This window comes from Chenopodium album, chromosome 3 (genome assembly GCF_948465745.1).
Source record: "Chenopodium album chromosome 3, dcCheAlbu1.1, whole genome shotgun sequence".
Classification (NCBI taxonomy): Eukaryota; Viridiplantae; Streptophyta; class Magnoliopsida; order Caryophyllales; family Amaranthaceae; genus Chenopodium; species Chenopodium album.
In genome coordinates this window covers 25,490,572-25,498,321 of record NC_137836.1, presented here as the reverse complement: position 1 = coordinate 25,498,321, position 7,750 = coordinate 25,490,572, and positions in this window count along the sequence as shown.

The following is a 7,750-nucleotide window of genomic DNA, read 5'->3' as shown; positions in this document are numbered from 1 at the left end:
GGCATGCCACATCATCTTCTTTAGCTACAACAATTCAAGCTATTTGTTGATCCAATGGTTAAGCTAGTTGTAAATTAATTTATTTTTAAATTAATAATATTTTTTATCTAATAAATATTTGCCAAGCTAATTAGCTCTACAAAGCTAATTTGCTTGCCAAAGCAAATTAACAAGATGTGCAACAATGGTGTAGCTATTAGCTTAAGATTTTTAATATTTGCAAGCTAGTCCCTTTTCCCATCCATTGGAGTTGCTCTTAATTTATCGAATCATATGTTAATAAAATTATAGGAAAATTGATATCATGAAAGTATATGTTCTAACGCATCCAACAATGTATTATACAATAACATTTATACAATAACATTTATTTTTTTATATATATTTGTTGTACTATTTTTCCTTCATTAAGTTTTTATACCACAAAGTTTTCCTATTAAGGTTTTAATGAGGCACAGTCTTCGATAATAGACATCCAAGGGGGAGTGTTATGAAATATTTGTGGATGTCTATATACTCTTGTACTCTCCGGAACATTCTAGATTTAGGGTTTATCATTCTCAAAGCAAACCCTAGCATTGTATCAGTATATATATATCCCCTACTCTATGGAATAAACACACATAGATTAATTCTCTCTCAAACTCTTATATTTCCCCTTTATTTCACAACAAAAACAAGTTTATTTAAGACTAATGTAAGATTTAAATGATATTCCTCCAAATTACTATTGAATGATTTACATCTTCCACCATTTTTTAGAGTTGTTGGAACTTGATATCCTTTTCCTTGTCATCAATCTTAAACTCTACATCCCTTAATGTCTTTGAATTGGTTCCCTTCTTGAATGCAAGGATGATTCCTAAAATCAAACAAAGAAGATAAAACTTGTAAGTAGAAGGAATGAAAATTCTCAAGTTATATGACGGGAAAAATCCATATTGCTTACAAGTATTAAACAATTAATAGCAATGAAAATTCCCATATCTGAAAACTATATATACAATATATAAATTGAAACTAACTCATTGAAAGAATTTTAATATCACATTTTGAACTTAAAATCCCAATTCAGAACTACAAAAAATCTTACTTTTTGGACAGAATGTTTAGCTTTATTCAACTAAAACTAAGAGTTACTTTATCAAACAAAACATCAGCTAAAAATTCAAGACAAAATATCAAACTTTCATGGTATCCCAACTATTTGTAGAAAATTTGTGTTTTCTTTATTTCATTTCTGGATTGATATGAACTTGCAAAGTTGTATTGCATATTAATTAATTATGTTTTACAATGAGCTGAAATAAAAACTTGGTCCAACAGCTTCGATTTCTTGAGGTTAGACTTTCATAACTATTGTTAGATTTCTGTTAGTCATCATGCCTTAACAATCAAATCATTTGATTTCATGCGTTTGATAATCCAAAAAATCAAGACAAATTTGAAAAAGTAAAATAAGTATCAAAACCAATATTAAATAAAGACAATAATATAAAAAATATCAAATACAAAAATTTGAGATGAGTTTTGAGACGACGAAAATTCGAATAAAAAGATCCAAAAAAATTGAAAAAAATGGAAGATATAATACAATCACAATACAATTTCAGTGATTTTAACAATAGCCAACATGCATAGTTCCTCAAAATTCGAAAGAACAACTACAGATTTATAAATTTTGAATGAACAAACATAGATCTACTCTCGCACTTGAATTCTACGCCCCCTGATTATGTCGTCTGCCGTTGAGTCTACTCCCCTACTCCACACCTTTATTCGCATAAAATGGTGGTAGTGGTGGCGGCAACTGCCGAGGTAGTGGTGGCGGCAACTGCCGAGGTAGTGGTGGCGGAGACTACAAGGTACTCAGGTTCGCTCCCCTACAATCATTAAATTGCACTACTACAAAAAGTGGCAAAAGTAACGCATAATACAAAACTCTCAAGTTGGATAGGTATTCTTTAGGAATAATTAGAAGTTGTTATCTAAGTAAGGCGTTCTATATTGTATTGAATAAAGAACGCTTCCAGAAGGCGTCTTATAAACTTTATACGGCACCATAGTTGAAGAACCCCTCTGAGGCGTTCTATTTTGCCTATTTTAGGCGTTCTATAAAGCTTATTTTGTGGTAGTGTTGAAAGATCAAACTACTCTCATGAACAAAGAACATAATGCAAATAAACCCTAAATTAAAAGCCAAAAACAAATCTATATACTCAAAATAAATAACTAAGAAAAACGATTATAAACCAAGAATTCTACCCATATGACAACAATTTAAAAAAATGTGAGACTAAAATTACCCATCAAAACACATTCACTACCTTCATTGTTTGTAAATCGAAAAAAGCATGAAAAATACAAACATGATTCTGTACCCATCAAGCTCGGAGTGCATTTTCAGAAGGATCTAAAATATTTTAAAAGCATCATACAGGACGACATTAGTGAATAAAGTGAGTGGAAATAAAAGAGGAGAGAGAACAAAGTGGGGAGGGGGGGTTGGCGAATGGAGAGCGAAACCCTAACAAAACTAATGGGCTCCTCTCATTAGTTGAACCAAACTTTTGTATCGGGCCATGTGCCCGTTACAAATACTAATTTATTTGTAACGGGCACAATATGTCAATTACAAATAAATTAGTATTCGTAACGGGCACATGGTTATCGCTACATATAATATAGTATTTGTAATAGACAATATTTTTCCCGTTACGAATATTATATATTTGTAATGGAGTTTTACCCGTTACAAATATATTTAATTTAACGGGCATAGCGTTGCCCGTTACAAATAGCCCGTTATGAATGACAATTTTTCCACAAGTGATGACACATAAAATAACATAGAAGTTGAAACCCATGAGGCCTATGTTGGGTCACTCATCTATAAACGTATCCATCCTAGGGATCAACTCGAACGGGGTGACAACCAAGCAGGTACAAGTAAACCCTCCAGACAATCGACTAGGGAATCCCAGTCTGCGAGAGGACAGGTTCCTGTCACTAGAGACGAACTCATGAAATTCATGACTAGTTTCAAGGGGGAGATCAGGGAACTGATCAACAAAAAGACGGATGGCTGCAAGGGTCAGTCAGCCAAGATTTCTCCTCATGCTGAGAGGAGAAAGCCAGTCAGGGACAGGCAACCTACTCCACACCCAAAGGAGAAGGCCTCGGCCGCAATAGACTGGTCCAAAGTCCTTCTGCCCCAAACGGGTACAAGGAAAAACATCCGAAAAGTCTAGCCGTATGGAAGCAAGAAATCATTTTTTGATGCTCGACATATCATAGAGCATAAGAGAAATCATCAGCTATATGAGTCGCCTTCTACGTCGAGCTTCCTAGACAGCTTTAAGAATAAGTCGGCAAGGTATTCCCACAAAGCTCATGAGAGCCCGTCAAGCAGCCAGTCCGTCCATACATGCCCTTAGATGATTGGATTAGCCCCGTATGTTCCTCACATGCCATATTGGCAGTATGCCCCACCTTACATGCAGCCGACCCTCTTTAGAGGCCGCGCGACATGTAATTTCCAACCTTTGGACTGGCAGCTCCGGTCGCTAAAACTTGGTGAATAACCTTCTACGTTCACCAAGGGGATAAAAGAGGCGCCAGAACCGACCATGGTTAAGGATGTCTTGGTTGGTACCTACGGCGGTACCACCAATCCTGAAGATCACCTCATGGCCTACATCAACCTCTTGTATCTACATGGGTTGGATGATGCCACCTGGGTGCAGATGTTTCCCGGCTACATTGATGGGCATAGCCCAACAAAGGTTTGACAACTTGCTAGCCGGATGTATTGACAGCTTGACAGGGTAAAGTCGTATCCCCTAATCAAAAGTAAATACCTAAATCCTCTAACTAAAGTAGATAGGGAAGTAGGGTCGATCTCCACAGGGAAACAAATCTTTTTACTCCTAATTAATTATTATAATCTAAATTATCTAAGTAACCAATATTTATATTTGGGTATGAAACTAAACTACAAAGAATAGGAATAGGGAGAAAACGATATATAAAAGGATCTAGGGCATAGGTTCACCAATAAATAATAGTCCAGGGTAAAACATAGTAATCAATCATTGACATTGCATAAATAACATGATTAACAGGCTCTCGCAATTTATTAATCAACATAGATCTATCAGGCTCTCGCAATTTACTAGATCTAAGTTCTTATTGAAAATAGCCTTTAATATCAAATTAACATCTGCTCGATTCATCAATTCAATATTGCCATACTTTTACAAGCCGCAATTGTAAAATGTTAAAATAATTCAATAAAAAATTATCATGCAATATCAATAATCAATAATAGTCAATCATCAATGCATCAATTAACCAGATTGTAAAGGGCTTTCGCTACGTATTACAATCACATAATTAATTTACCGGTATTAAATCTCATCTCTCGAATCTCGACTTAACCATTTATAAATTAACCTGCCTATTGAAACTAGACCTAAACATCAATTCTCATCTCTCGAATCTTGAATCAATATTGTCAAACTCATGCATAAAAGATAGGCCTAATCTAGTCACAGAGCATTAAATCAATCAATAGGAAATTAATCTAGCATTGATAATTAACAACAATAAATTACCCCTTCATATTATTTATTAGATCCCCATAAACCCTAGAAATTAAACTACTCACAAATCATCATGACTAAACTAATCAAATAAATAAATAAAAGCATAATCAAGGAAGCAAATAAAATAACTGAAGTTAAAGGGGAAGAAATTGTTACCAAAAAGTAATCTGGAATTAATGGAAGAATTAAGAACAAAAGTTGAGAGAAAAGATTCTAAGAGAATAATTAAGAGAGTAAAGAAAGAGTAAAAAAGAGAAGAAGAAGAAGAGATCCTAAAATCGTATTACGGAGGATTATTTTTACTCCGTACAAAAGTCCTAAACTAAAACAAATTAAAACGACGTTAATCGTCTACTAAGAAATACACGCGCCCGATCGGGCGAGGCACCGCCCGATCGGGCGCGCCTTTTTGCTCATAATACAAATCTCGCGCCCGGCCGGGCGCGTCACCGGGCGCCAGCCAAAGCTTCTCCCGCTCGGCTGGGCGCGCCTCCGGGCGCTAGCCTTTTTGGCCGGGCGGCTCATTTGGGCCACTATTTGGACTTCGATTGGGCTCCAATTCTTCGGGCCAATCTGGGTTTCCTATTTGGGTCTTGAATACTCGGTCCAAATGCCCCGGTATCACCTATACCGAGCCCTTAATCCCCGGTTCGATGGCTCTAACCGGCCCTGGGCTATTGAATCTGGTCGTGCTTCTCCAATGCTCGTGATTGCTCCAAAATATCTCGGGAAAATACTCCAAAAGCATAAATCCCTGCAAAAGTCAACCAAATCTACGAAGACACTAGAAAACACCAATTAGTAATAAAAGTGGCTCTAAAGAGCCAAAAACACTACCAATTATGACCAAGGGACGGGGGTAAAATACTATATAAAATAGACACATCAAACTCCCCCAAGCCAAACCTTTGCTTGTCCCTAAGCAAAGATCTCATCAATGAATCAATAAATATGCTTCACCCTAAAAATAAAAATCAAGCACAAACGATTCAGGGTAAATCAAATAAACATGCTTCAAAGTCAACCAATCAAATCCATCCAATTACCTTTCTTCCCTAACAATTGTCAAATAGAGCAAACCACAAGAGCATATAGAATTCAAGACTAGTGCTCACACACTCTACTCTCATTTATGTGGCGAGTAAAAGATGTACTCGATCACTCTCCATCCAACCCCTTTATGTGAACAATGCCCTCCCAACTCACACTCTCGCGTGTATAAAACAATGAACGCTCAATCCTACTAGTCGACTCGAAATATGTCAAGTCATAACTTGTATTGATAAACAACACTTTCACATTCATACAATTCTATGCACAAAGGTCGGAAGGTCTTTAAAGCTTGTAATGTAAGGCTAGGGTAAAGGGTAGGATAAATTTGGGAATAAGTGAGAGAAAAGCTATGCTTAAAGGAGCCATATCCTAATAAAACCCATGATCAAAATAAATAGTAATCATACATCTGCAACAACATAACCAACTCTAACATCAACCAAATATACTCCAATCATAATAAATAATCCCAACTCTTACAATTTCACTCATAAGATATAATAATGAAGAAATAGAGTGAATAAACAAACTTATTTTCCAAACTTGAATATTTTCATTGAGGCTCTTTATTTATTTTTTTTTATCACCCTCCGACTAGAACATTTGAACATTTTTTTTCTTTTGAAATTCACTTATTTTTTTAACATTTTTTTCTTGAACTTCTCTTCTTTTTTTTTTTCATAATATCATGCTTTATTTTTTTCAAGAAAATATAACTCTCAAACTCATCAAAAATAAACATGAATAACAATAAAACAACTTCTCAAATCCCACCCAAATTGTGCAAATAATAAGCACACTACAAACTCCCTCACCTCACTCACTAATAGCTCTCCCAAGCCAAGCTTGGGACTAGTAACCAATGGGGCAAAATAGGCTTGTAATGTGGCTAATAAACAACAAAAGGTCAAGGCAACAACATGGGTAGCAAGAAGGGAACAAATGTATCTACAATCATCTGGAGGCTACCTAAAAAAAAAATGCCTTCGTCCTCCACAATGTGCATAATAATGAATCGTATAAACATTACTTATAGTTGCAAACCAATACTCAAATTCATTGACATACCAGGAACTATGGAACTATCACACATTTCCTAACCAAATCAACTAGTCAAGCACTATATTCACAAGTAGTTGGACAAAATTGACGCAGGTTAAGGTTTCAAGGCAATCAAACATCAAATCATGATCAACTAATCCACAATGCCTATCATCAAATACCAAGAATCAAAACAATTTTCTCAAGTAAGGGGCACAGGGAAGCATAATTTATAATTCATTGGAACGTATTTTTGGATTTTTTTATTTTTCAATTTTTTTGTATTTTTATATATAAAGAAAGCAATAAAACTAACCTAGAAAGCAAGAAATCTAACCTAAGAAAACACACCAAAAATAAAAGAAAAGAGAAAAAGAAATATACCAAACCAAAACCTCCCCCAAGCCAGAATCAGACAATGTCCGCATTGGCTCGGAAACTAGCCCAGCATAGCTAGTCCTCATCATCCTCATCCATCGAGCCGAAACCCGCACCTCCACTGCCACCTGCACCACCTGCACCAGAAGAGCTACCACCAAAATAATCAGCGTGAAAACTCCCCCCCCGCCGGTCCCCCGAAAGGAATGTCCTGCCCGTACCCGAAGAAAGAAGAATAGTCAGTGTAAATACCACGGGCAGTGGGATCCCTATCGTATCCCTGGGGTGGTGGCTGAAACCAGTCAGGGTGAATAGCGTCGTCGGGAATGTTGCCCCGACGAGCATAATCATCGTACATAGGGTAGAGAGATCTACCCTGGTTCCTCTCTAGATACCCTAACCTCTGGTCTAAGGAGCCTACCATCCTCCTAAGGTCAGTATGTGAATGCTCGATACGTCCTAGGGCCTGACCTATACTATGAAGATCCCAAACTGGGTCAGAGTCAATATGAGGGACGGAGTGGGACATACAAGGTGGAGAAAAAGCCACCTCGGGCTGAGGCTGGGGTAGTGGAACTGGTGGTGGTGGTGCCTGCCCCCTAGCGTTGGCAACTAAAGCATCATAAGTGTAAGAAAGTTGCCCTGGGGGAAAGGCGGTCAAGTCTGGACTG